Below are 5797 nucleotides of genomic sequence, written 5' to 3'. Positions count from 1 at the left end.
TTGATACCATGTGTTTGGATAGTCCTTGAAGTGTCAGACTTGGTTATGGGAGTGAGATCCCGGGAGACACAATGCAGTAGATTACTTAGACCTACGTGAAGGCAATCTGGGTCATCACTAAGTATGGTATGTATTAAGTAATAGCATGTAGAATTCAGAAGGGATTGAGTAGAATGGACACAGCAATGTGGATTGATCTTAAATATAAAGGTAGCTAAGCACAGGTAAGAATCAAGATGGTATCTTTAGCAGTGTCTTGGATGTGAATTTTATATCCTTCAGATTCCATCTCTGCTGCCCACCTCATTACCCTGTCAGTGCCCTAGAAATGTCAATCCTTCCTACAATGCTGCCACATAGCCAGATGGACCCACTGTTCATCTAGAGTTTCTGACTACTACTCCTTACAGTAACTACTATATTTCTAAGAAAGGAAAGAAAGAAGATATTTGAGAATCAGAACTTGGAAGCTTGGGGGACGGTCTTGTAAAGCTGGGCGTTAGTTCAGCACCTGCCTCGAAGTTGCTGGTCTTCCAGAGGTCAAAGAAAGGACCCCCTAGTGTTGGGGTCCAGATTTCTGAAGAGGGAGTATCACTGATACAGAGCTCAAAGAAGGGTGTCAGAGCTGAGACTATGAAGAGGGACTTGCCTGGCTGCTACTAGTCTTCTTGAGGAGTGCTAAAATGTTGACTTTGTGATTGTTGGGGGGGTGAAAAAGATAGAAGACTTAAAGCCAATTGCTTTCTAAACCAGTTGCTGCTGCTAAGGTAAAGCACCTCTGCTGGGATTGTACTAACATGAGGCAAGGCCCTTCTTCCTCTCACCTCTGAGTTTCCTGGCCCCCTATGTTGAAGAAAACCTAAGATGTAGTCAGTGGAACAAAGGAGAAAGTTTCCAGAGCCTCAGTGTCGTGGAGTTGAGATCAAAGGGTGAACATTCAAGTAGTAACAAAAAACACGTGCTTATGTCTTTCTAGTGCGATACTGGGAAGAAAAAACACTGTTAGAAGATTTGCGCCTTCAATCTTGAATAGCTTCCCTTACCACACTCTTTTAAAAACTGTACATAACACCGCTGAAATGCAAAATGGGATTTGGCGAGCATGTCCTCAAATTTTAATAGTATCTTCGGAATCTTTTTAAGTACAGAAAGTGATTCAGTAATCCCGCCGTGGGCAACAGTCTGCATTTCTAATAAACGCCCAGTAACGCTGATGATTGCATTTTAAATGATTTAATATTTTCCTACCTTCCCACAGCCTCTAGCATGTCATTCTAGCTCCTCCTAAACGCCCCTCTTAAAGCGCAATACAACTTCCTACCCACTAAATTGGGGACAGATCTTGCTCCCAGAAAGCGCCAAATACAATCTTTGTCCACTTGGGACTCACGCGTGGCTTCCTATTGGACAGGAATGACATCAGACAGGTGTCCTAATTGTGACGTCTCCAGCAGGCGCTTGGTCGGGGTTGCGGCGGAGCGGAAATTGGGTCACTGGAGGGCGGGGTGGGTAGCGGAAGGGGCGGGCTGGACGGCGATCCAGTGGGCTTTCTTCCGGCGCCAGAGGCCGGAAGTTGTTGCCCGGCCGTGTCAACCCTAGGGCTGCGGGCTGGAAGTGCGGCAGAGACAGCGATCATGGGCGGGAAGAACAAGCAGAGAACCAAGGGGAATCTGAGGGTGAGTGTTCGGTGGCCCGGGTGAACGGGGGGGGTTCCCCTCGCAGAGGCTGGCTTCACCCCACGCGCCCGGAGGGTGTATGGGGAGGTGTGTGTTTACCTGGCGAGTGTGACCTCTCTGTTGTATGTGTGTCCCTGTGGATGGGATGGGTTGTCTCGGAGCAGATAGGGGAACTGTGGCAGAAAAAATGTCCCATGCCAGTGTTGTCCCATCCGAGCATGCACCCCACATTTCTCGGTGTCAGCTTCAATTGGAAGGTGATCTGGCCGGGGTAGCGAGGGTGGCATTGGGAATCACGGAGTTCAGTGGGAAGCATTGATACTAAATCTGGTGCCCTCAATATCGTGCATCATGTCATTCCTTTGCTCAGGAACCTGTTGTGGCTCCCACAACTCTGAGAGGAAAGATAAAGCCTCTTCAGTGGTATATGTGATAGGTGACCAGCCCCTTGCCCCATTTCATCTCAGGCCCCATCTACACATTTTCCTGTTCGCTCATTCCTTCCAGTCACGCTGACCTCACCGAGCCTTGACCTTGCGAGGCAAGTTCCTCGATGCTCTTTTGTTAGGTGGCTCCAAATTTTGCCTAGACCACAGTGAGGTCTTCCATGAACGCCCTGTTTAAATCGTAATCTTTCCTACTGTCTTTTTTCCTTTTCTGCTTTATTTTCTGCACTTCTAACACCCAGTGTTTAGTATTAACACTTGAAAGACAGCAGTTTACCATTCCTCGCATAATTTGCTGTCTTTACTAAAATTTCTAAGAAGGTAGGTGTTTTTATCTGTTTCTGTTATCCTTGGCGTCTAGAGAAAAGACCAGCATATATGGTAGAAACTGCTGTATTCTTTAAAGAAGACCTCAGAGTGGATTAAACTTACATGATTAGGAATGTTAGTTTTTTTTTTAATGGTACTAGATTTGTTATAGAACTGTTCAGTTTTATGAACTGTTTCTGATCCAGTTTTAGACAATCTGCCACATTTGTTTTGAGTTGACTGTTTCGAAAGTTAATAATAATGTCATCTGTTTAAACAGTAATTCACCTTGTAACAGTGCTATGCAAAGCATCAGATATGCATGTTCATTTAATCTTTTGTTTTAGAAAAGGTTGCCAGTGCTTAAATTTGAATAATTTCAAATACGAGGGGAATGTTTTAATTATATAAAAGCAATAATCTGTATGTTCTTGGGCTCATCAATTATGTATATTTGGTCATATTTTGCTTCCTCTTTCTGAAGCATATGCATTTTGTTGAATCATAGTAATTACAGAAATCGTGCCACTTAACTCCTAAGCACTTGTATTACTTATATGTTAAAATTTTTATCAGTTAAATTACATTTACTTTAGAAACAATGCTGGTCTTCTACAGAACTGTGTTATTTTTTGCAATGTGCAGGAAATTTTACTTCAGGGTGAAGCCATTGTCTAATACTACAGCATTCAGATCTCTCTAGTTGTCTCAATGTATTCTTTATAGTTTTTATTACCAACAAAGCATTTTAGAAGACAGAAGAGATCCAGTCAAAGATCCATCCCTTTTAGCATCATTTAGATCTAGACACTTCCATGTGCATCAAATCACATGGCCTCTGAAGCTTTTTTGTCCCATTATTTGTGGTACTTGTTTAATCATTCTGTTCAGCTGATGTGTGTTGTAAAAGTTATCTTTTTTTCCACTGACTGTTAGCAAATGATATGTGGAGGGGTATACCTTCTCCCACAAACTTTCACCAGGTGGTTTTAGGATTTGATGGACCAGTTATTATTATGGTGATTTAAAAACTCTCTTATTCTTGACAACTCATAATGAGTTAGTTACTCTTTCCTCATTTTAAAGTTGTTGGTACTAAGGCTTAGAGAAGTTAACTAGCCTAAGCTTATATAGCCAGGATATTGCTGAGGTGGTACTCGAAGTTCAGAGTGACAGTCATTTATACACCAGAAATGTTTGAATATTGAATACCATGTATTCAAAGATGATAGACAAATGTTCCCTGTTTTTGAACCATTTGTTTGATGATAGTGACAAGTAAGCATTAATTAAAATTTTTTAAAGAATTTGATATAGGCATGAAAAGGAAGAATGGGAGAACAGAATGATGATTGAAGCAAGAATTGAAAACGACTGTTATTTTTTTGAAGATTTATTTATTTATGCAGACAGGACTGGGGTGCAGACCAGAGGTGCAGGGGCGGTGAGGGGGTTCACCAGAGACAGAGTGAGGAGCAGAACAGGCAGATGGATGAAGTACATTGCTGAGGGGCACAGTGGGAGAGACAGGAAAGGTCTGCTGAGCCATGTGGGTCAGCTCCAGGGCCAGGGATCAAACTCACTGAAATGGCTGCAGCCAGCTTGCAGTGCTGCATCCTAGCCCGTTTGCCACCAGGGAGGGCCCCTGAGTTTGTTTTGAAGAATGAGTAGGAGTTTGTCAGGGAATGAAACAAAATAGTAGGTTTTCAGGTTGAAAGAAAAGATATATACAAAGACCAAATGATGCAGGTGGTTAACACATTCAGGGAACCTTGAATCCAATTTGAAACATATGGTGGCAGCAAAAATGGGGAGAGGGGAAGGGAGGTGGAGTAAGCATAAAATCAGCAGGAAGTAAGACTGGGGTAGGTGGAGACCAGATGGTGAAATATTTAATAAGTCTTTAAACTGTATTTTCAAGACTGTTACCTCAAATACCTCTAGAAACCAGACACCAGAAAATGAATCCCGTGCAGTGTAAGAAAACTAATTGCCAGAAATACAGTCAAATTTCTTAATCTTGCACCCTGGATATTACCATCTGAGTTACAGTAGAAGGACTAACCAAAAATAGCCACTGTCCCAAGGGGATTGCAAATGACATGGAAAAATGCACAAAATGATGTAAAAATAAACTATTATATATATTTTAAACATTTTAATTAAAAAATAGCAACTGTATTTTAAACTTTAGAGTAGACATTGAATAAAAGATACAACTAGTAGGGTTTAAAAAATTGTTACTTTGAAATTGAAAGTGAAATCTGATACTTTTCCCCTTGACGGAGTTATCATGCTCAGCTCTGGTAATTTAGGACAGTTCACAATTCCCTGACTCAGTCGGCTTTTAACAATAGTTTGTTCTTCTAAAATTATTTCATGGTGCTTTACAATAAAACTTTTTAAAGATGAAGTTGTTGTCAAAATTCTGATATCCTAATACCAACATATTTGATTTTCAGAATTTGTTACCAATATGAATGTTAGTTTATTTTAATGAAGTTTTAAAATTGAATACCGGTTCTTGAGATCAATTTTAAACTCTACTGTTATGAAAAAAATATTATTTCCAGTCAGTCAGTTTAATTTAGAAAGTAATCCAAGTTATTCCTAGACAAATGAGTTTCCCAGACACTGGGTTCTGAAGTATGAGCAAGTTGAGTTTCATGTTTAGATAACTCTTTCAAACAATCTTATAGAGAAATAAACAGATGAAGGTTATCTTGTCATCCTGGACACTGAAATAATTCATAGTCATCTAATAAGAAAATTTGTTAATTTCTTTCAAAGTTCAAAAGTTGTTATTTGATGCTTAAATCTTAATATTTGACTTAGTATTTGGAGGCTACTGTGTTGTAGATCAGTCAGGCAACTGTAATTCAAAACAAAAGCTCTTATCCAGTATCCTGACCATTCAATTTTTTGTGCAAAATAATGTAATCTGTAACCATTTTATCTCAAAGGCTAGGTTTTTGGTATGTTCTCCCAGTCTAGAAAAACCTAACATTAGACATTTCCCATGATAGTTACTTAGCACTGTATATTGGATGAATGGATGAATGCAGAGATGCCATGCACTTCTTAGGTAATTGTACCTCATTACAAAGCACCTGTATGTTCATATACACACTGTTTATATAAAAGCTGGCAATGAAATTTTCATGCAACTACTCGCTTTTACTATATATGATGCATTCTGATTTTTAGAATTTTATTCTACTTCTTTAGGAGGTCATTAACTGGTGGCATAGCCCATTAAATTGGTGTTATGAACCCCGCTGTATTGTATTCACAGTTTAAAGTCACATTGTCCTGATGTTGAAGACCCATGAAATAGCTTATATATCATTAACTGATAGATTCTTA

Source organism: Condylura cristata, unplaced genomic scaffold, assembly GCF_000260355.1.
Source record: "Condylura cristata isolate star-nosed mole 26May11 unplaced genomic scaffold, ConCri1.0 scaffold00003, whole genome shotgun sequence".
Lineage (NCBI taxonomy): Eukaryota > Metazoa > Chordata > Mammalia > Eulipotyphla > Talpidae > Condylura > Condylura cristata.
Note: the sequence above shows the minus strand (reverse complement) of the source record.